The following is a 25,110-nucleotide window of genomic DNA, read 5'->3' on the forward strand; positions in this document are numbered from 1 at the left end:
GAACAATCGCTCTGTCTGGGAACAGAGGGGCCTTGGAGTGACTGTCCGCTGATTCCTGAGGGTAACAGGACAGGTGGATAAGGTGGTTAAGAAGGCTTACGGAATACTTCCCTTTATTGGCCGATGTATAGTATATAAGAGCAGGGAGGTTATGCTAGAACTGTATAAAACACTAGTTAGACCACAGCGAGAGTACTGTGTACAATTCTGGTCACCACATTACAGGAAGGATGTGATCACACCAGAGAGGGTACAGAGAATATTTACAGAGGATGTTGTCAGGAATGGAGAAGTTTAACTATGAGTAAAGATTGGATAGGCTGGAATTGTTTTCTTCGGAACAGAGAAGGTTGAAGGGAAGATTTAATTGAGGTGTATAAAATAATGACATGCCTAGATAGAGTGGATTGGAAGGACCCATTTCCCTTAACAGAGGGGTCAATAACCACGGGCATAGATCACAAGATTTCCACACCAATATCATGAGGGTGTGATGGCTTCCATGGTGGAATACCTTGCTGGATATTTACAATGGAGCGTTTTCCTTCCTGATCATCAAAACTGGCCGCCTGGGCCCCAACTTCATCCAGATTTCTCCCACTCGACCAATATTTCACTCTACATACCTATCTTTCTCTGTTTCCGTACACAGCAGTGAAGGATTGCATCAAATGAATATATCTTACATTCTCCCTTTCAATCCACCCCAACAATCTCTCTGTCTCCAACCTTGTCCCTCTCAACAGCCCTCTCTCTGCCTGCATATCTAAGCCTCTCTCCCTCTGTCTCCCTCTTAGTGTCAGAAATAGCAGGAGGGAGAGGCAGAGAGAGACACAGAGAACAACCCCAGCTTTAGTTTCGTTCAATTTAGAGATACAGCAAAGAAACAGGCCCTTCGGCCCACCGAGTCTGTGCCGACCATCCACCACCCATTTATACTAATCCTACACTAATCCCACATTCCTACTACATCCCCACCTGTCCCTCTATTTCCCGACCACCTACCTATACTAGGGGCAATTTTATAATGGCCAATTAACCTATCAACCTGCAAGTCTTTGGCATGTGGGAGGAAACCGGAGCGCCCGCAGACACAGGTAGAACTTGCAAACTCAACACAGGCAGTGCCCAGTACCCCACCTGGAGCTGTGAGGCTGCGGTGCTAACCACTGCGCCACTGTGCCGCCCAATCTATCCACGTAACTGAAGTCCCTCATCCCTGGAACCATTCTTGTGAATCTTTTCTGCACCCTCTCTAAAGCCCCCACATTCTTCCTAAAGTATGGTGTCCAGAACTGGACAATGCTCCAGTTGAAGGCAAACCAGCGTTTTACAAAGGTCATATTTTCCTTGCTTTTGTATTCAATGTCTCCATTTATAATTTCAGGACCCCTTATGCCGTTTAACCACTTTCTGAACCTGCCCTGCCACCTTCAGTGATTGTTGCTCAAATACCCCCCAGATGTTTCTGCTCCGGCACCTCCTTTAGATTTCTATCCTTTACTTTATATCGTCTCTCCTCCTTTTTCCTAATCGTGGAGGCAGAAGATGCGGGCATGGTTCTTGATGAATAAATATCGGCTGTCTTCACAAAAGAGGGGACGACACAGACATTGTAGTCAATGAGGAGGGATTTGAAGTATGCATTGGGATAATAGTGAGCGAGTAAATATTCAGGGGTTTAGCATCTTTGAAAGCTGATAATTCACAAGGCTCAGACTGTTAAGAGGTGCAAGGGAGGAAATAGCAGAGGCTCTGACCATCATTTTCCAATCCTCTCTGGTTATAGTCGTGCTGCCAGAGGACTGGAGGACTACGTATGTTGTACTGTTGATCAACAAGGGTGAAAGTAATAGACTGAGTAATTACAGGCCACCCAGCCTAATCACAGTGGAGGGAAAATTATTGGGCACAAGGGAATGATTAATTCCTTTCTAGTCCTGTGTGTCTCAGTGTCTCCATGTCTGTGTCTCTGTCACATTTTAAGCACTACCATTACATTGGTGAGTGGTCGGTCTCTGGAATAAATGTCCCAGTGTTGTGGTAACATAAAATTGCCACCGAGAACCAGCCTAAAATGGCTGAGTAATGTTTGTGGATTTCCACAGACATTTGAGAGAGGAGAGACAGACAGACAGAAAGAGAGACAAAGAGAGAGACAGAGACCAAGATACAGGCAGTGATAGCAAGATATTTGTCACTGGACAGAAGAGGAGGAGGCCATTTGGGCCCTCAGCCCTGTTCTGTCATTCAATGAGCTCATGGCTGATGTATGATCTAACTCCATGTACCTATCTTTGCCCCTTAATACCTTTGGTTAACAAAAATCTATCAAACTCAGATTTAAAAATTAACAAGTGTCTCAGCATCAATTGCAGTATTTAAATAATGAATTACCATCATTGAAGAACTGATTCTATTCTGTTTATTCAGTCACTAAGTAAGGAATAGGAACTTACTACAAAACAAAATGAGGACCTGACAGAAATCAACACAGAGGATCAAGTCCAACAGGAAAATGAACACAATCTGACAACAGACAACTTCAATTCACAGTTTCTCTCACTAATTGTTCTGGACATTCCAGCACTTTATGATAGTGAATTATTTACACTGCTGCTTCTTTCTCTTTCTCTTTACTTCTGCTGATCTCTTTCCCTCGGTTTCGTTCTCCCTGCTCCTTTTCTCCTTCCCTATCTCTCTGAAGTACTCACACACTGTAAATTGTTACTTAATGCTACTTTTCACATATGATTTATTCCTAACATTCTGTGTCTGTGTTCTGTTCACCAGCCCCAGGTTCAATGATTCTATTCTCAGAGTCAGATTTAGTTTAGTTTAGAGGTACAGCACTGAAACAGGCCCTTCGGCCCACCGGGTCCGTGCCGACCATCAACCACCCATTTATACTAATCCTACAGTAATCCCATATTCCTACGACATCCCCATATTTCCCTACCACCTACCTAAACTAGGAGCAATTGCTAATGGCCAATTTACCTATCAACCTGCAAGTCTTTTGGCTTGTGGGAGGAAACCGGAGCACCCGGAGAAAACCCACGCAGACACAGGAAGAACTTGCAAACTCCACACAGGCAGTACCCAGAATTGAACCCGGGTCACTGGAGCTGTGAGGCTGCGGTGCTAACCACTGCGCCACTGTGCCGCCCCAATTGATTGTTCAATGGTGAAACATCTGTGAATATTTAATGTATCTACAGAACACTCAAGTCTCCACCTGTTCACCTGCACTTTTCACTTCATCTACAATACATGGAATAAACAGGATCGAAAGCTACTTCCAGACAAACCTCACAATCATTGAAATTCCTTCTCCTGGAATTATAAAGTAATCTGTTAGAATGTGGGATTGTTTAATTAATAAAACAGCAACATCAGCGCTGCATCTGATAATCTACAGATAAATGGAAAGACTCTTGATACCAACTGACAGAGTGAAAACCAGTAAAACATCACATCAATACTTTCTATTTTACAATGTAGTCCAGTGACAGTGAAGGTCCACAGTGAAGCAGAGAAGGAGAAGTGAAAGTGTCAGCAGCAAACTCAGTTCAGTAGCCAGACTTCTGAAGCAGCGTCAGACACACACAGAATGAAATAATATTTGATAACAGTGATAACCAATAAATACATTGAAATCCCAGTTAAACTGAGTCATGTTATTGGCGAGGGAGGACATTGTTCTGTCCCCTTGTAACACTGATACTGTAAGATGTCTCATTATCAATCACTGAAGAAAAATCATAAAAATATTCCAGGACCGGTTAGATCCACATCATGAAACTGTTAAAAACTCCTAATGGTCTGATTATTGATCCTCACTGAAACATCTCATTCCAATACATTCAATACACAGAATAATCCAGTAATAATGCCACAGTTACTTAAAACAATATCATTAAATACACAATACAATTCCTACAAGAATGAAAGAGTAGATAATGAGGAGATTCCATCAGTAAATTGCTGGGAAAGAACAGGTGGCTGTGTAACACACACAGAGGGAAATAATACTGAGTACAGCAGCACAGTTAACATCGATTTACACCATTAACAGCTGAGATACTGCTTACCAGGAACTCCAATTGCTGCAAGGACAGGATAGTAAATGAATATGAACTGAATGAATACTGAATGTCCCATTTCTGTGAGAAGCAGAGACTTCTATTAGCCTGGAATCCACAGCTCCAGCAGGCACTCTGAGCTGATCCATTCCAATGGGTCCTGATTTATACAGGGGATAAGTCTCCACTGACACGGTTATACCCCTGATCATTGCTATTAATTACACTCACCTGAACAAACACATTACATAAGCAGCTTTGACTCTGATGTAAGTAATATGGTGCATAAAACACCATCATTTCAATGTCAATGACATTTTCTGAGCAAGAGCTCTCTCGGGAATAAACCTGAAATCTGTACTCATACTGGACGGATGCTACAATTATGAGTGGCATCATTTACATTTTCCATATTATTGCATTGACCTTGTTCACTCCTGGCATTTCTATTGTAAATGTAACTGATCTGTCTGCAGTGGACACTGAATCCCTCTCTACAGCCATCTCTCTGCCTTCATATCTAACCCTCTCTCCCTCTGTCTCTGTCCTAGTGTCAGAGATAGCAGGAGGGAGAGACAGAGAGAGAATGTTGAAGGAACTGTACTCTGTTCCTAAGCTGTGCTGAACCTGTTCTGGGAGTGAGACAGAGAGAGAGAGGCAGAGATGGAAGGAGAGAGAGGGAGTGACAGGGAGGGAAAGACAGATGGAGGGACAGAGAGAGAGAGATAGAGACAGAGAGAAACCGAGAGAGGCAGCGGCAGTGAGAAAGAGAGGGAGACAGAGACAGTGATAGCGAAAGTCAACGAGAGGGAGAGATGGGGGAGAGAAAGTTGTACGGGGAAGAGAGAGCGGGAGAGAGAGAGGGAGAGAGAGATAGAGGGGGGAGTGAGAGATAGAGGGGCGAGTGAGAGATCGAGGGGCGAGTGAGAGATAGAGGGGCGAGTGAGAGATAGAGGGGCAGAGAGAGATAGAGGGGGAGGAGAGGGAGATAGAGGGTGATGAGAGGGAGATAGAGGGGGAGGAGAGAGAGATAGAAGGGAGGAGAGGGAGATAGAGGGGAGGAGAGGGAGATAGAGGGGGAGAGGGAGATAGAGGGGGAGTGAGAGATAGAGGGGGAGAGGGAGAGACAGAGAGGGAAAGACAGATGGAGGGACAGAGAGAGAGAGATAGAGACAGAGAGAAACCGAGAGAGGCAGCGGCAGTGAGAAAGAGAGGGAGACAGAGACAGTGATAGCGAAAGACAACGAGAGAGAGAGATGGGGGAGAGAAAGTTGTACGGGGAAGAGAGAGCGGGAGAGAGAGAGGGAGAGAGAGATAGAGGGGGGAGTGAGAGATCGAGGGGCGAGTGAGAGATCGAGGGGCGAGTGAGAGATCGAGGGGCGAGTGAGAGATAGAGGGGCGAGTGAGAGATAGAGGAGCGAGTGAGAGAAAGAGGGGCAGAGAGAGATAGAGGGGGAGGAGAGGGAGATAGAGGGGGAGGAGAGGGAGATAGAGGGGGAGTGAGAGATAGAGGGGGAGAGGGAGAGACAGAGAGGGAAAGACAGATGGAGGGACAGATCGAGAGACAGAGAGAGAGAGAGAGAGGAAGTGACAGAGAAGGAAAGACAGATGGAGGGACAGAGAGAGACAGACAGAGATGGAAGGAGAGAGAGGGATGGACAGGGAGGGAAAGACTGATGGAGGGACAGGGACAGACAGAGATAGAAGGAGAGAGAGAGGGAGTGAGAAAGAGGGAAATACAGATGGAGGGACGCAGAGAGATGGAAGGAGAGAATGGGACAGATAGGAAGGGATACAGAAAGAGGGCGAGAAAGAGACAGACTGAGGGAGAGACAGAGGTACAGAGAGCGAGAGAGGGAGGCACAAAGCAGATGAGATAGGGAATGGGAGAGACAGGGATTGGGAGAGAGGGTGAGACAGAGAGAGAAAAGAGAGAGAGAGAGAGGCAAAAGTAGAGCAAGAGCCAGTGCTACATGGAGAGACGGAGATAATGACAGAGACAGAGATAGAAAGAGAGAGAGGGAGTGACAGGGGAAGGAAGACAGATGGAGAGGCAGAGAGAGAGAGACAGAGAGAGAAGGAGGGCGAGGGAGAGACAGAGAGGGAACGACAGATGGAGAGACAGAGAGAGCATCAGAGAGAGAGATAGAAGGAGAGAGAAGGAGTGACGGGGGGGTGGAAGACAGATGAAGAGACAGAGAGAGAGAGACAGAGAGAGGGAGTGACAGGGAGGGAAGGACAGATGGAGGGATAGAGAGAGAGAGACAGAGATAGAAGGAGAGAGATGGAGTGACAGAGAGGGAAAGACAGATGGAGGGACAGATAGAGACAGAGAGAGAGGCAGAGACAGAGAGATGGGGAGTGAGACGGACAGAGAGGGAGGGTTAAAGAAGGAAGGAAAAATGGTTTGAACCATTGCTGTCCTGGGAGCGAGGGAGGAAGGGAGATATGAAAAGACAGAGGGGGAAGAGAAAGGGAGAAATGGTGGCAGAGACACAGAGAGAGTTATGGACAGAGGCAGAGAGAGAGAGGGAGATAAAGAGACAGGAGAGGGAGACAGAAGGAGAGAGAGGGAGTGGCAGGGAGGGAAAGACAGATGGAAGGACAGAGAGAGAGAAGGAGAGAGAAGTAGAGACAGAGAGAAGAACAGAGGGAGTGACAGAGAGGGAAGGACAGATGGAGGGACAGAGAGAGAATGAGAGAGGAGGAGTGTTAGGGAGGGAAAGACAGATGGAGGGACAGATAGAGAGACAGATAGGAAGAGGCAGAAATAGAGAGGGAGACAGAGATATAGAGAGGAAGATACAGAGACAGTGAGAGAGAGAGAGTAACAGAGAGAGAGAGAGAGAGAGAGAGAGAGACACAGACAGAGAGAGAGAGAGATAGAGAAACAGGGAAAAACAGAGATAGAGGCAGCGGCAGTGGGAAGAGAGAGAGACAGAGTCAGTGATAGCGAAAGACAACGAGAGGGAGAGATGGGGGGAGAGAAAGTTGTACGGGGAAGAGAGAGCGGGAGAGAGAGGGGGAGAGGGAGATAGTGTGGGAGAGGGAGATAGAGGGGGAGAGGGAGATAGAGGGGGTGGGGGAGATAGAGGGGGTGGGGGAGATAGAGCGTGAGATGGAGATAGAGAGGGTGATGGAGATAGAGAGGGTGATGGAGATAGTGAGATAGAGGGGGAGAGGGAGATCGAGGGTGAGAGGGAGATAGAGCGGGAGATGGAGATAGAGCAGGAGATGGAGATCGAGGGGGAGATGGAGATCGAGGGAGAGTCCGAGATCGAGGGAGAGTCCGAGATTGAGGGACAGTCCGAGATCGAGGGAGAGTCCGAGATCGAGAGAGAGTCGGAGATCGAGGGGGAGTTTGAGATTGAGGGGGAGTTGGAGATCGAGGGGGAGAGGGAGATCGAGGGCGAGAGGGAGATCGAGGGCGAGAGGGAGATCGAGGGCGAAAGGGAGACAGAGAGAGAGAGGGAGACAGGAGGGAGAGGTATACAGGGGGGAGAGGGATACAAGGGGGGAGAGGGATACAGGGGGAGAGAGGGATACAGTGGGGGAGAGGGAGACGTGGGGGAGAGGGAGACGGGGGGAGAGAGGGAGACGGGGGGAGAGAGGGAGACGGGGTGGGAGAGAGGGAGACGGGGGAGAGAGGGAGACGGGGGGAGAGAGGGAGACAGGGGGCAGAGAGGGAGATAGAGGGGGGAGAGGGAGATACAGTGGGGAGAGGATGATTGAGGGGGAAGACAGAGATAGAATGGGAGAGAGAGAGAAGGGGAAGAGGGTGATGAACCTGTGGAATTCTCTACCGCAGAAGGCAGTGGAGGCCAAGTCATTAAATATATTCATGGAGGAGAGAGATATATTTCTTAATGTCAAAGGGATCAAGGGGTATGGGGAGAAAGTGGGAACAGGGTACTGAATTAGACCATCGGTCATGATCTTTATTGAATGACGGAGCAGGCCCAAAGGGCCGAATGGCCTGCTCCTGCTCCTATTTTCGATGTTTCTATGAGAGAGGTGGATTGAGAGGGGGAGAGAGAAGGAGAAACAGAGAGAGAAGGAGAGATAGAGATGGAGCGAGGTGACCCTGAAATTCTCTCTCTCACACACACACACATCCAGACACACACAGACACATACATAAAGGGACAGACACACACACAGACAGTCACACAAAGAGACACACACAGACACGCACACACACACAGACACACACACAGACAGATTTTACAATCCACACTGATGACAGTAAAAATGGCCAACAGAACTTCAGTAACAATCCCCAGTGTCTGCCCAGTCCTGAGAGAGAGATCGGGCAGTGACGGAGAGAGACCTTGGAAGGAGGAGGACAAAACAGCTTACCGGAGAAACTTTACATTTATTTGCGTTCTCCAGATTTTATTAAAAGTTGAAGGGGACTGGAGACAGGAAAAACTGTCAGCACACAACAACAACACTGAGAGACTTTAGAAGTGAGGGAAGGGGAGACACACTTTAAAATCCACACTGATGTCAGTAAAAATCCCCAAACACAAGCTCAGTAACAATGTTTGATATTTTCAAACTGCAGGGAAAGAATTAAAGGTTTGAAGTTAACTACGAGATGGCTGAAAGCATTGCTGTGCTGGGATTAACATATCAATGGACTGGAAGAGTCTGGAAGGTCCTGTCCTGGGATTAACATATCAATGGACAGACCCCCTCTCCCACCCCTGAGGCAGGAGATTGAGAGACAGCCCAACATGTCAGAGGCTCAAGGTGGAGTTTGCAAACAGCTCAGTCAGGATATAAACTGGGTTTAAAGATCTCAGTTCCAATCACAAAACCCACCTTTCACTCTCTCTCGAGAGAGAGTGGACACATTCCCCAGTCTGATTCAGTGTGTGTGTCTGTGTATCTGTGTGTGTGCTCTCTCTGTCTCAATCTGGTTTATAACTGTGATTTGATTGTAGTTGAATATTGCTGATTGTCTGTGTAACTGAGAGAGGAAACTCTGGGCTCTTGCTATTCTATTGTGTTGAAATATGTCCTCGCTTTGTATTTTAATCCATTTTTTTTCACCTTCTTTCCCCTGAGGAATTTTCATTCTGAAAACTGCACCGTGAAGTTGAAAAGAGGGAAAGTTTGGACGAGGAATCCTTGGAATGGAGCATCCTCTGGAGGGGATGGACTGAGGCCTTGTCCACAGGCTGCACCCAAAGGGCCCACGTGGGTTGTGTCTGTTTATTAGCCCGAGGTATAATATCCTCTCTGGGGCCCTGCGTTCTCTCGTTCCTGTCGGATTGGGGCCCTGGAGTTTTAAACATGTTGAAAGTCTGGGGTTAAAGGAGCAGCCCCAGGAAGGAGTCCCATTTGCACTTGCTCCATCCACCCCTGTCTGTGAGGTTTGCTAATGTTTTGGGCAATGCTTCGTGAACTTAGTGAAATAAGATGCACGGTGCCCATTTTAATTCATTTTACTGCAGTTATGAGGTTAGCTTTCCCTCTGTCTCCACATTCTTTCCCTGTGTCTCTATCTCCCCCCATGCTTTCTCTTCTCTGTCTCGGTTACACACTCTCCATCGCCACTTAAACCTTTAATAAATAAAAATAAACATACCACTCACAGCAATGTGATTTGTCGCTATTTGAAATGGTGAGACAGAATCATCAGCTTGTTCCCAGTTTAAAGAGGGAGTTTCACCCTTTCTAGGGACTGCAATCTGGCTATTATCACATTGCTGCTTGTGGGATCTTGCTGTGCATCTAGTGGCCTGCAGCATTTCCCTCCATGACAACAATGGGGACACTTCCCTCCCTGTCACACCATTTTAGAAGTGAATTCATTTTGTGCAAAGCTCCCCTGAAGGCCTGGAATTAAAGTCCTGAGCTTGGAGCCGGTATAATTCCAGAGTGATGCTGGTATTTAGGGCAGTGACGTGAATTTGAGGGTGAAATAAATTGTGGGATCTTGCTGTGCACATATGGCATGCAGTGTTTCCAACATTGCAATAGTGACGAGCACTTAAACAGTTCACTGAGTGTCAAATGTTCCCGATTCAAACAATTCAGTTTACTGAAGTTCTGAGTTTCGAATTCTCTCTGTCTTTCTCCAGAATTATTTCCCTCTGTCTCTCTATTTAAACCTTTAATAGTTAAAAACACACAGCTGTGTGATTTGTTGTTGGTTTAAATGGTGAGACAGAAATATTTCATAGCTATTTTCAGTCAAGATTACATATGAGATAGAGGGACAAAAACAGATATGGATGGAGAGAGAGAGACGGGGAGAGAAATACACAGACGGGGAGAGAAATACAGAGACAGGTAGAGAGATACAGAGACAGAGGAGAGAAATACACAGACAGGGAGAGAGATACAGAGACAGGGGAGAGAAATACAGAGACAGGGGAGAGAGATACAGAGACAGGGGAGAGAGATACAGAGACAGGGAGAGAGATACAGAGACAGGGGAGAGAAATACACAGACAGGGGGAGGGATACAGAGACAGGCAGAGAGATACAGAGACAGGGGAGAGAGATACAGAGACAGAGGAGAGAAATACACAGACAGGGAGAGAGATACACAGACAGGGGAGAGAAATACACAGACAGGGGAGAGAAATACACAGACAGGGAGAGAGATACAGAGACAGGGAGAGAGATACAGAGACAGAGGAGAGAAATACACAGACAGGGAGAGAGATACACAGACAGGGGAGAGAAATACACAGACAGGGGAGAGAAATACACAGACAGGGAGAGAGATACAGAGACAGGGAGAGAGATACAGAGACAGGGGAGAGAGATACAGAGACAGAGGAGAGAAATACACAGACAGGGAGAGAGATACAGAGACAGGGAGAGAGATACAGAGACAGGGGAGAGAGATACAGAGACAGGGAGAGAGATACAGAGACAGGGGAGAGAGATACAGAGACAGGCACAGAGAGGTGGAGGTTGCTGTCTGAACCCTTTTATCCTCTGGTTTATTAACTGTGATTTGTCTGTATTTGGGTGTTGCTGAGAGAGTGTCTGTGTCACTGAGGGCAATTCCTGGGCTCTTGCTATGCTATTTTGCTTAACAATGCCTTTTAATCAATTGTGGGATCCTGCTGTGCATCCATTCCCTGCATCAATTCCTGCATTACAACACTGAGGCAGAAACAGATGGAGAGAAAAAGAGGGAGAGTGAGAAACAGCTGGAGGTGGCAGGTTAAATGCAGAGAGAGAGAGAGACAGATGAGTGAGGGAGGGAAGGCAGAGAAAGATGGACAGAGACAGAAAGAGAGGGAGAGAGAAATCTACACTCAAAACCTTGGTAAACTGAATATTGAAGTGTCACCATTGCTGGGATCTTGCTGTGCACTAAAAGCAGAGTATCTGCATATCAGATTACTGCCTGTGGGATCTTGCTGTGCACACACTGCCTGCAGGTTTCCTGCATTGCAACAGTGGACCACTTTCAAAATTAATTCATTGAGTGTCAACTGCTCCTGAGGGCCAATAATTACAAGAGCTGAACGTGAAGCTGTATAAAGGTTGTTTTCAGTTTAAAGATGGAGTTCAGCATTTTCTGAGGACTGTGATGGGATATTTGGATATGATCACATTGTGGGATCCTGCTGTGCATACATTCCATGCATCAATTTCTACATTACAACACTGAGGCAGAAACAGGTGGAGAGAAAAAGAGGGAGAGTGCGAAACAGCTGGAGGTGGCAGGTTAAACAGAGAGAGAGAGAGAGAGAGAGAGACAGGCGGAGTGTGGGTGAGGGAGGGAAGGCAGAGAAAGATGGAGAAAGACAGGGAGAGAGAGAAATCCACACTCAAACCTTGGTTGAAGTGTCACCATTGCCGGGATCTTGCTGTGCACAGCTTGCAGGCTGTTATCACACTGCTGCTTGTGGGATCTTGCTGTGTATCAATGTCCTGCAGCATTTCCAACATTGCAACAGTGACGACCACTTCAAAAATTAATTCATTGAGTGTCAAATACTTCTGTGAATCAGCAATGAAATGGGTGAAATGTGAAGGTTTGTAAAGGCTTGTTCTCATTCCCGAATATTGCTGGTGATTTAGGCTGTGGGCTGAATTTGACAGTGAAATGGAACACCTGGGGACCATTTGAATTCAGTTTTTCAGGGACGGGAATGTGGATTTTTCTCTCTATCCTTCTGCAGGAGAGGGGATGGGGGTCACCAGTGTTTGTGTGTTTTTACAATTAGGCAGAAACAGATGTAGAGATACACAGAGAGAAATAGAGAGAGAGACAGCAGGAAATGACAGGGGAAACACATCCACACTTCCCAGTCTCTGGCTCTGTGTCGGGGGATGTGTTTGTAAGTCACTGAGAGATTGTTTTATGTCAGTGAGTTTGAGAGAGAGTCCTGGGCTCTTGCTGCGTTTTATTTCTGTTCAAAAATGCTTTGCTTAGTTTGAATCAATTTTATTTCTCTTATTCCCAAGGAGAATCTTTTCGGAAGCTGCAGCTGTGATGATGCAGAGGGAGAATCTTTTGGCCACGTGGAATTCACAGACAAGAGCTTTAACCAGGGAGGGAAAATAATAATAAATATATATTTGTCATTGTTAAATTCATTTCTAAATACAGAAAAGAAAACTGATTGTGTTTTCGGGGCTGATAGAAAAACAAAGTGCTGGAAATGCTCAGTATTTCCAGAACAGTTTTTATTTCAGATTTCCAGCATCCTCAGTATTTTGATTTTGTGTTTTCGGGGGTCTGTGGATTTTTTTTACCACAAGGGAGGGGGCTGGAGGGCGCTCTGAAGGGAATAGTTTGGGAATCGCTGCTCCAGAACAGTCTATGTAATCCCATAGATTTCCCTCTCTCCATCTCTTGCTGCAACTTGTTCCCTGCAGCTTCCTCCTTGTTCCTCGCTGTTTCTTCACATCGTTAAATCCATTTCTCTGTATCTCTCAACATCCTTTCTATCTCTGCCCCTCTCTCAGGTCTCACAGGTTTCCATTGTCACACTCTGACTGCGACTCTCTGCATCTTTATCTGTCTCTCTCTCTTCTCCCACTCACTTCCAAATCCCTGAATCATTCCATCTCTGCTTTTCGTTTCCTGCAAGAAAATCTCTGCATTTCCCCCATCCCAGGACACCCCTCTCTATTCTGTAAACGCATATTACTTTGTATCTCTGCCCTATCCACATTTTCTGTCTCTGCATTTCTCTCTTGGTCTGGGGTCTTTCTCAATATCTACATCTCTCTGTGTATGTCTCCATTTCTCTGTCTCTCTCTGCCCTTCTCGGTATTTCTGACCCTCTATTCTCAGTTTCTCTCACTGGTGTCGGACTCTCTGCATCTCATTCTCCATCTCCTTTTCCATTTATTTCTCTCTCTCTCTCTGTTCTGTCCTAATCCCCGGATCTGTTTTCTGTGCCTCTGTCCCAGTGTCTGGGGGAGGATTTGAACTCGCTGTCTTGGTGTTGTGCAGGGTGATTGTGAACCGGGATCTTGCTTTCCATCTCTGCCCAGTTTTGCTCCCATTGATGTAAAAACAGGGGAGAGATGGTGAACGGACAGCCGATACACAACCACCCTCCTCCCCTCCACCCTGGTTTGCACCATTGGCACCAAGTCCGAGTCCAGCCCAGTGTTTCTTTGCCTCTCTGTGTATCTGCTCCCCACCTGTCTCTGCCTGTCTCCTTGTGGCCCTATGGGGGAAGGGACAGATCAGCCATGATCTAACATGGGTGGCAAAGGATCAAAGGGCTGAATGGCCTCCTCCCGTCCCTCTGCCAGTCAACGTGTGAGTGTTTGTGTGTGTCTCACTCTGTTTGATTCCCTGAAGCCGATGGGAAGAACAGGTGAAAGACCTTTCTGCAGAGAGGGATGTGTCTGGGGCTGGGATCTTCCTATGCGTTAAAGGCTCAGAATGCCAGTTAGCCTCTGGGGGTGCTTGCTCTATTCCCGGCCCTGTGTTTGGCCTGACATGAGTTAAAGGTGTCGGGGGTCTGGGAGCCAGTTGATGGAATTCCAGTGGCTTATCCAGACCAGGAATTAAAGATTGCCGGGAGACGGAGCCAAACCCAGGAAAGTGATGGAGGTGGGAACTACAGAGGGGGGTGGCTGGTGACTGGGACGCGAGTTAGACAGGGGGCGTGTATGGGTGGCTGTTTAGGAGGGAGATGTTACAGGGTGGGAATTAGTAGAGGGGGGGCTTTTACAGGACAGAGAGTGTATTTAGAAAGGCGGGAGAATTAGATTGGGGTCAGTTAATGGGGGTATTTAGATGGGAGTCTGTTCCTGGGGGTATTTCGATTGGGGTCTGTTCACAGAAGGGGGGGTATTTAGATGGGGGTCTGTTCCCAGGGGGTATTTACATGGGAGTCTGCTCCCGGGTGGATGGGGTATTTACATGGGAGCCTGTCCTGGGGGGTATTTAGATGGGAGTCTGTTCCTGGGGGATGGGGTATTTACATGGGCGCCTGTCCTGGGGGGGAGGTATTTAGATGGGAGTTTGTTCCCGGGGAGGGGTGGAGGGGTGGAGGAGTGGAGCCTATACATGGGAGTCTGTTCCCAGGGGGTATTTAGATGGGAGTCTGCTCCCGGGGGGATGGGGTATTTACATGGGAGCCTGTCCTGGGGGGTATTTAGATGAGCGTTTGATCCCGGGGAGGGGTGGAGGGGTGGAGCCTATACATGGGAGTCTGTTCCCAGGGGGTATTTAGATGGGAGTCTGCTCCCGGGGGGATGGGGTATTTACATCGGAGCCTGTCCTGGGGGGTTATTTAGATGGGAGTCTGTTCCCGGGGGGTATTTAGATGGGAGTCTGTCCTGGGGGGTTATTCAGATGTGAGTCTGTCCTGGGGGGTTATTTCGATGGGTTGTCTTGTAACATAGGGAAGGGGATAATTAGATGGGGGTCTGTTCATCGTGAGGGTATTAGATGGGGGTCAGTTAACAGGAGATATCAGATAGGGGTCTGCAGACGAGGATTATTTAGTTTGGGGTGGTCTGTACAAGGTTGGGGGGAATATTGCAGGGGAAAAACTTTGCGTGGAGGATAAAATTGCGTTGGGGGGGTATAAATTGAGAGGGGGATTCAGACTGGACTCTCTCTCACACACACACTGTAATCAGCCTGTAATTCACCTGGGCACAGAGACACAGAAACTGAGACACAGAAACTCACCTTCACAATCCAGCCGCATGGAAAGAAAGAATGGAGGCTGATGTTGTCCGAATATATTCCAGAAACTGTCACTCAAAACAGACAGTCCACCCAAAATGCAGCTCATCCAACCAGCTCTCAGCTTCCTCCTTCTGGACACCCCCTTCCAGGTATGGGGCAGTCCAAGGTGAGTCTCTGTGCAAACAAGGAATGGGGGAGAGAGGGATATTCCAGCCATATCCCAAATGGACCATTCCAGACAGAAACCTGTCGGTCTGTCGGTTTGTGTGTCTCTCTCTCTCCCTCCCCCAAAAACCTCATTAACAGCGCAGAAAAGCTGCTGTAATTTAAAACCTGAAGGGACCGGGTGGATAATGACCACTTATCACTAATTGCATTAAACGTCTTTCACTATTCACCTCCACTTAACAGAAAGTTTAGAAAATGACTCATTGCAATTGCCTTGAAATTCTGACAAAGTGTTTTTGCTGGAGAGGCCTGTTTGACTGCAGTACAAACATGCGGTTTTTATTCGGTTTTTCAATTCCACTGTGTGGCAAAGACTGAAACCAGAGCCAGGTTAATGAGGCAGCCAAGAGAACTTTTATAACCAGTGACATTTCACACAACAATTCTTACCCATATTTACAGTTATATTTGTCAATGATTCTTTGCCCTGTATTTGATGCTGCTGCATTAATGTATTAACCGTAATCAATCAATAAAACCTTCTTAACATTCACCAGTTTAATGTTACAAGGGTTCACAAAGCTGGGAAATGGCCATTTCACACAAATGGTATTAAAGATCTTCCACTTTTCACCTCCAGTTTATATAAAGTTCAGCAATGAAGACCTCTACATTCTGACAAAGACTTTTCACTGCTGTAATAAAGTGTCACTTGTTTCCATTTGCTTCCTGACTGTTTCTATCCTCTGTTCTCCCGGGGGATTCAGAGGGATTTTTGATCATTGTTTGACCACATTCAGGAGGTTCCAGATCCTCTGCAGCTGCTGTCCTGGAGAAATTAATTGCATATAAGATCTTTCCCTCATTTTGGAGACATGAGGAGAGACTGTTTACACTAGTAGAGGGGTGAAACAAATAGGCAGGGAGTTATTATGGTCTGGAATTCACTGCCTGACAATTTTCTGAAAGCAGATTCAATGTTAACTTGCCAAAGACAATTGGATCAAAATTTCAATTATTCTGAGTTATCGTAGAGAATATACCAGCATAGAAGGAGAAGTGTGAGAGAGAAAGATGTCATAACGTAGGTGATCAAGAACTAAACACAACTTATATTGAGAGTTTTTATTTCTAAATAACTGTTTCAGATTTAATTGATCCTGTTGTTTTATTTATACATTACCTTTAATCACTCAATATAACTTTCCAAACAGGAACGAGTTTCATGTTACAGGTGTTCACACAGTAGAAAAATAGCCATTTTACAAAAGTTGCATTGAAATTATTTTATTCAGCATCTCAGCTTTACAATAAAGGAAATTCTTCAGACTTGCGCAAACTTCCAAACTCAGCAAGGGACTCTCCCATCAGTAATGGCTCAGCATCTCCATCTGCTGGTGTCCCTGTCACACTGCAGTTAATGTCCCTCTCTAGCCATCTCCATCTGCTGGTGTCCCTGTCTCATGCAGTTACTGTCCCCCTCTCACCATCTCCATCTTTTGGTGTCTCTCTCTCACTGCAGTTACTGTCTCCCCTCTCACCATCTCCATTTGCTGGTGTCCCTGTCTCATTGCAGTTACTGTCCCACTCTCACCATCTCCATCTTTTGGTGTCTCTCTCTCACTGCAGTTACTGTCCCCCCTCTCACCATCTCCATCTGCTGGTGTCCCTGTCTCACTGCAGTTACTGTCCCTTCCTCACCATCGCCATCTGTTGGTGTCCCTGTCTCACTGCAGTTACTGCCCCCTCTCACCATTTCCATCTGCTGGTGTCCCTGTGTCACTTCAGTTACTGTCCCTTCCTCACCATCTCCATCTCCTGGTGTCCCTGTCTCATTGCAGTTAATGTCCCTCTCTCACCATCGACATCTGCTGGTACTCCTGCCTCACTGCAGTCACTGGCCCACTCACCATCTCCATCTGCTGGTGTCACTGCCTCACTGCAGTTACTGACCTCCTCTCACCATCTCCATCTGCTGGTGCCTCTGCATCAATGCAGTTGCTGCCCCCGCTCACCATCTCCATCTGCTGGTGTCCCTGCTTCACTGCAGTTGCTGCCCGCGCTCACCATCTCCATCTGCTGGTGTCCCTGCCTCACTGCAGTAACTGTCCCACTCACCAGCTCACAATCACTGCGATTTGCAGCTTTGTCCACTGGCTGCGGTTGTTGACAAAGCAACCAGTAGGTGGCGCTGTACTGGCACATGCGCAAACGTTCACTATTCCAGTTAAACGTCAGGGTTTGCCCACGCTCAGGCAGCTGCCAGGACTAAAGATGGCGCCGGTCAAATAATCACAGAGGTGGGTGGAGGGTGGGAGGTGGAGCGGGGGGTCTGGGGGTTGGGGGAGGAGGGGGAATGGGATTTAGTTCCAGTGTTTGAAACCCTTCAGCTCTTTCTATGATTTCACTAATTTAACAATGAGATTGAGAGGGTATTTCACCCCCTTCTTCAGCTCCTGTCTGAATTTAGTCTGGGTCACAATGTAAATACATGTGTTGGTGCAGGAACTGAGAAGCTGCAGCATCTTTGATGTTTCATCTGTGATGAAGAGAGGGTCAGTGTTGGAGGAATAATAATAATTATCTGTAATTCGAGTATAAATGATAAACACAACCCGGGTCATCCATAACATTATAAAACTGCCAGATATACTGAAGAGTAAAATAATTGATTTTCTGCGATTCTCCATCTCTGGGTCCTTGTGATTCTCTGCATTGCTGTGGCGCCGGAATCCCCTGCGGACTTTACTGGAGAATAAAATCCGTCTGACAGTCAGAACATTGAGCAGCAAAATCAGAAAGACCGGGACACAAGGGGTTAAAATGAGGTCAAACAATTCATATGCCTTCCATATGGGGGAAGTAAAGAAGCTCAGTTTATAAACACAACCCATGGGAACATTATCAATAATGTATTTCTGTTCCAGTGAAAAGTACCAGGGGAGAGACTCCAAACAGCCCAGCACACTCACTGTTCCCACAACCACAGCCACCCTTTTCTCGCTGCAATATTTTGTTTTCAGCTTCTCACAACAAATGGCCACAAATCGATCAAAGGTGAAAGTGACTGTGAGCCAAACAGAAACAACTGTGGATGCAGAAAGCAGAACGGTAATGAGAGAACACACAGGAGTAATTCTCAGGAATGAATATGGGAAATAAATTAAAACAATCCAGTACAATATGGGTTCAGTGATAACGACCAGGAGATCAGACACTGCCATTCCCACCAGGTAGACACTGATACATTTGGAAAGACCGCACTTTCCTCGGGACAGGATCACAATCGCCACCAAGTTAACTGGAAGAGAGAGAGAAAAGGAAGCAGAGAAATTACTGATCAGACCTGAAGACAAAGCAGCAGTTTGACAGGATCTGGGCTGAAATTTCCAGCTTTGTTGCTGCATCGAGCAGTGAAAACTGATTCATTGACCCGGGCAGTGCTTTGTCACAGTGAAATGTTTGTAAACACAGTTATTAATAATGAATTGGGAAATTGATGCAGAAAGTGAATAAAGTCAGCACTGGATTTACGGGAAGTACTGAGTGAGGATGCAGTGTCAGTGGGGAAATGAGAAGGGGTTTTACAGAGATGTAATGCAATGGGTTAATTGGGAATTTGTCTCCAGACTGTTGGTTGGGAATGTTTGGGGAGAGCGGGATGTGTAGCTGGTTTGTTGCTCTGGGTTCAGGGAACCGACAGGGACTGTTACCAAGTGGGAAAACTGCAGCGCTGTGTTAGAGTATCAGCAAAGATCTAGAATGGGAGAGCAGGCTCGAAGGGCTGAATGCCCTCGTGCTGCCCCTGTGTCACTGTATTCCTATCAGGTTGGACGAGGCACCTGGAGGTGGATCCAGTGAGAGAGATTGGGTGGGCGAGAAGGGAAAGGACATGTTGGAGCAGGAGGGGAGACTGGAGCAGATGGTTTGGGAAAGTGGATAAAATGAAGCAATGGATGAGGAGACTGAGGATTCAATACAGTGAGAGGAGAGGCTGAGATTCACAGGGAGAGGCTGCAGCAGAGTGTTAGAGGAAATCTAATCTATAGATCCCAGTTATACAACTCAATTCATACATTCAAACAATAATCCCTGTGGTTATTGGTGTTGGAGAACAGTTCATTGTTTATACAATATAGTCAATATATTTAGTTTGCACAGGCTATTAAATATAAATTTAAATATATTTCTGATATCAGCCTCGCTCTTTATTGAATTCAGCAGTCACAGAGATTTTAAAGTGCAGTATTTAAATAATGAATTACCAACAGTGATGAACTGATTCTATTCTGTTTATTTAGTCACTAAGTAAGGAATAGGAACTTACTGCAAAAGAAAATGAGGACCTGACAGAAATCTACACAGAGGAACAAGTCCAACAGCAAAATGAACACAATCTGACAACAGACAATTTCAAATCACAGTTCCTCTCACTAATTGTTCTGGACATTCCAGCACTTTATGATAGTGAATTATTTACACTGCTGCTTCTTTCTCTTTCTCTTTACTTCTGCCTATCTCTTTCCCACTGTTTCGTTCTCCCTGCTCCTTTTCTCCTTCCCTATCTCTCCGGAGTAATCACACCCTGCAAACTGTTAGCTAATGCTGCTTTTCACATCTGATTTATTGCTCACATTCTGCGTCTGTGTTCTGTTCACCAGCCCCAGGTTCAATGATTCTATTCTCTGAGTCACTTTGTTCAATAGTGAAACCTCTGGGAATAATTTAATGTATCTACAGAACACTCAAGTCTCCACCTGTTCACCTACACTCTTCACTTCATCTACAATACATGGAATAAACAGGATCGAAAGCTACTTCCAGAAAAAAACCTCACAATCATTGAAATTCCTTCTCCTGGAATTATAAAGTAATCTGTTAGAATGTGGGATTGTTTAATTAATAAAACACCAACATCAGCACTGCAGCTGATAATCTACAGATAAATGGAAAGACTCTTGATTCCTACTGACAGAGTGAAAACCAGTAAAACATCACATCAATACTCTCTATTTTACAATGTAGTCCAGTGACAGTGAAGGTCCACAGTGAAACAGAGAAGGAGAAGTGAAAGTGTCAGCAACAAACTCAGTTCAGTAGCCAGACTTCTGAAGCAGCGTCAGACACACACAGAATGAAATAGTATTTGCTAACATTGATAATCAATAAATACATTGAAATCCCAGTTAAACTGAGCCATGTTATTGGGGAGGGAGGACATTGTTCTGTCCCCTTGTAACACTGAAACCGTGAGATGTCTCATTATCAATCACTGAAAAAAAATCATAAAAATATTCCAGGACCGGTTTGATCCACATCATGAAAATACATTCAATACACAGAATAATCCAGTAATAATGCCACAGTTACTTAAAACAATACCATTAAATACATAATACAGTTCCTGCAAGAATGAAAGAGTAGATAATGAGGAGATTCCATCAGTAAATTGCTGGAAAAGAACAGGTGGCTGTGGAACACACACAGAGGGAAATAATACCCAGTACAGCAGCACAGTTAACATTGATTTACACCATTAACAGCTGAGATGCTGCTTACCAGGAACTCCAATTGCTGCAAGTACAGGATAATAAATGAATATGAACTGAATGAATACTGAATGTCCCATTTCTGTGAGAAGCAGAGACTTCTATTAGCCTGGAATCCACAGCTCCACCAGGCACTCTGAGCTGATCCATTCCAATGGGTCCTGATTTATAGAGGGGATAAGTTTCCACTGACACGGTTATACCCCTGATCATTGTTAATAGTTACACTCACCTGAACAAATACATTACGTTAGCAGCTTTGAATCTGATGTAAGTAATATGGTGGATAAAACACCATAATTTCAATGTCAATGACATTTTCTGAGTCAGACCTCTCTCGGGAATAAACCTGAAATCTGTACTCATACTGGATGGATGGCAATTATGAGAGGCATCATTTACATTTTCCATATTATTGTGTTGACCATGTTCACTCCTGGCATTTCTATTGTAAATGTAACTGATCTGTCTGCAGTGGACACTGAATCCCTCTCTACAGCCATCTCTCTGCCTTCATATCTAACCCTCTCTCCCTCTGTCTCTGTCCTAGTGTCAGAGATAGCAGGAGGGAGAGACAGAGAGAGAATGTTGAAGGAACTGTACTCTGTTCCTAAGCTGTGCTGAACCTGTTCTGGGAGTGAGACAGAGAGAGAGAGGCAGAGATGGAAGGAGTGAGAGGGAGTGACAGGGAGGGAAAGAAAGATGGAGGGACAGAGAGAGAGAGATAGAGACAGAGAGAAACCGAGAGAGGCAGCGGCAGTGAGAAAGAGAGGGAGACAGTGACAGTGATAGCGAAAGACAACGAGAGGGAGAGATGGGGGAGAGAAAGTTGTCCGGGGAAGAGAGAGCGGGAGAGCGAGAGGGAGAGAGAGATAAAGGGGGGAGTGAGAGATAGAGGGGCGAGTGAGAGATCGAGGGGCGAGTGAGAGATCGAGGGGCGAGTGAGAGATAGAGGGGCGAGTGAGAGAAAGAGGGGCAGAGAGAGATAGAGGGGGAGGAGAGGGAAATAGAGGGGGAGGAGAGGGAGATCGAGGGGGAGTGAGAGATAGAGGGGGAGAGGGAGAGACAGAGAGGGAAAGACAGATGGAGGGACAGATCGAGAGACAGAGAGAGGAGAGATAAGAAGTGACAGAGAAGGAAAGACAGATGGAGGGACAGAGAGAGAGAGACAGAGATGGAAGGAGAGAGAGGGATGGACAGGGAGGGAAAGACTGATGGAGGGACAGAGAGAGACAGAGATAGAAGGAGAGAGAGAGGGAGTGAGAAAGAGGGAAATACAGGTGGAGGGACGCAGAGAGATGGAAGGAGATAATGGAACAGATAGGAAAGGATACAGAAAGAGGGCGAGAAAGAGACAGACTGAGGGAGAGACAGAGGTACAGAGAGCGAGAGAGGGAGACACAAAGCAGATGAGATAGGGAATGGGAGAGACAGGGATTGGGAGAGAGGGTGAGACAGAGAGAGAGAAAGAGAGAGAGAGAGAGAGAGAGGCAAAAGTAGAGCAAGAGCCAGTGAAAGATGGAGAGAAGGAGATAATGACAGAGACAGAGATAGAAGGAGAGAGAGAGGGAGTGAGAAAGAGGGAAATACAGATGGAGGGACAGAGAGAGAGAGGGAGAGACATAGATAGAAGGAGAGGGAGGGAGTGACAGGGGAAGGAAGACAGATGGAGAGGCAGAGAGAGAGAGACAGAGAGAGAAGGAGGGCGAGGGAGAGACAGAGAGGGAAAGACAGATGGGGAGACAGAGAGAGAGAGGCAGAGATGGAAGGAGAGAGAGGGAGTGACAGGGAGGGAAAGACAGATGGAGGGACAGAGAGAGAGAGACAGAGAGAGCATCAGAGAGAGAGATAGAAGGAGAGAGAAGGAGTGACGGGGGGGTGGAAGACAGATGAAGAGACAGAGAGAGAGAGACACAGAGAGGAGAGAGAGGGAGTGACAGGGAGGGAAGGACAGATGGAGGGATAGAGAGAGAGAGACAGAGAGAGATGAAGTGACAGGGAGGGAAGGACAGATGGAGGGATAGAGAGAGAGAGGCAGAGATAGAAGGAGAGAGATGGAGTGACAAAGAGGGAAAGACAGATGGAGGGACAGATAGAGACAGAGAGAGAGGCAGAGACAGAGAGATGGGAGTGAGACGGACAGAGAGGGAGGGTTAAAGAAGGAAGGAAAAATGGTTTAAACCATTGCTGTCCTGGGAGCGAGGGAGGAAGGGAGATATGAAAAGACAGAGGGGGAAGAGAAAGTGAGAAATGGTGGCAGAGACACAGAGAGAGTTATGGACAGAGGCAGAGAGAGAGAGGGAGATAAAGAGACAGAGAGACAGGAGAGGGAGACAGAAGGAGAGAGAGGGAGTGGCATGGAGGGAAAGACAGATGGAAGGACAGAGAGAGAGAAGGAGAGAGAGGGAGAGACAGAGAGAAGAACAGAGGGAGTGACAGAGAGGGAAAGACAGATGGAGGGACAGAGAGAGAATGAGAGAGGAGGAGTGTTAGGGAGGGAAAGACAGATGGAGGGACAGATAGAGAGACAGATAGGAAGAGGTAGAAATAGAGAGGGAGACAGAGATATAGAGAGGAAGATACAGAGACAGTGAGAGAGAGAGAGTAACAGAGAGAGAGAGAGATAGAGACACAGACAGAGAGAGAGAGAGATAGAGAAACAGAGAAAAACAGAGAGAGAGGCAGCGGCAGTGGGAAGAGAGAGAGACAGAGTCAGTGACAGCGAAAGACAACGAGAGGGAGAGATGGGGGAGAGAAGTTGTACGGGGAAGAGAGAGCGGGAGAGAGAGGGGGGAGAGAGATAGAGAGGGGAGGGAGGGAGATCGAGGGGGAGGAGAAGGAGATATAGGGGGAGAGGGAGATAGAAGGGGAGAGGGAGATAGAGGGGGGAGGGGGAGATAGAGGGTGGAGGGGGAGATAGAGGGGGTGATGGGGAGAGAGGGTGATAGTGTGGGAGAGGGAGATAGAGGGGGAGAGGGAGATAGAGGGGGTGGGGGAGATAGAGGGGGTGGGGGAGATAGAGGGGGTGGGGGAGATAGAGTGGGAGAGGGAGATAGAGCGTGAGATGGAGATAGAGAGGGTGATGGAGATAGAGAGGGTGATGGGAGGGTGATGGAGATAGAGCGGGTGATGGTGATAGAGAAGGTGATGGAGATAGAGGGTGATGGAGATAGAGAGATAGAGGGGAGAGGGAGATCGAGGGTGAGAGGGAGATAGAGCGGGAGATGGAGATAGAGCAGGAGATGGAGATCGAGGGGGAGATGCAGATCGAGGGAGAGTCCGAGATCGAGGGAGAGTCGGAGATCGAGGGGGTGTGGGAGATCGAGGGGGAGTTGGAGATCGAGGGGGAGTTGGAGATCGAGGGGGAGAGGGAGATCGAGGGCGAGAGGGAGATCAAGGGCGAGAGGGAGACAGAGAGAGAGAGGGAGACATGAGGGAGAGGTATACAGGAGGGGAGAGGGATACAAGGGGGAGAGGGATACAGGGGGAGAGAGGGATACAGTGGGGGAGAGGGAGACGTGGGGGAGAGGGAGACGGGGGGAGAGAGGGAGACGGGGGGAGAGAGGGAGACGAGGGGAGAGAGGGAGACGGGGGCAGAGAGGGAGATAGAGGGGGGAGGGAGATATAGTGGGGAGAGGGAGATTGAGGGGGGAGACAGAGATAGAATGGGAGAGAGAGAGAAGGGGAAGAGGGTGGTGAACCTGTGGAATTCTCTACCGCAGAAGGCAGTGGAGGCCAAGTCATTAAATATATTCATGGAGGAGAGAGATATATTTCTAAATGTCAAAGGGATCAAGGGGTATGGGGAGAAAGTGGGAACAGGGTACTGAATTAGACCATCGGTCATGATCTTTATTGAATGACGGAGCAGGCCCAAAGGGCCGAATGGCCTGCTCCTGCTCCTATTTTCGATGTTTCTATGAGAGAGGTGGATTGAGAGAGGGAGAGAGAAGGAGAAACAGAGAGAGAAGGAGAGATAGAGATGGAGCGAGGTGACCCTGAAATTCTCTCTCTCACACACACACACATGCCGACACACACAGACACATTCACAAAGGGTCACACACGCACACACAGACACACACACAGATTTTACAATCCACACTGATGACAGTAAAAATGACCAACAGAACTTCAGTAACAATCTCCAGTGTCTGCCCAGTCC

This window comes from Heterodontus francisci, unplaced genomic scaffold (genome assembly GCF_036365525.1).
Source record: "Heterodontus francisci isolate sHetFra1 unplaced genomic scaffold, sHetFra1.hap1 HAP1_SCAFFOLD_166, whole genome shotgun sequence".
NCBI classification, from domain to species: Eukaryota; Metazoa; Chordata; class Chondrichthyes; order Heterodontiformes; family Heterodontidae; genus Heterodontus; species Heterodontus francisci.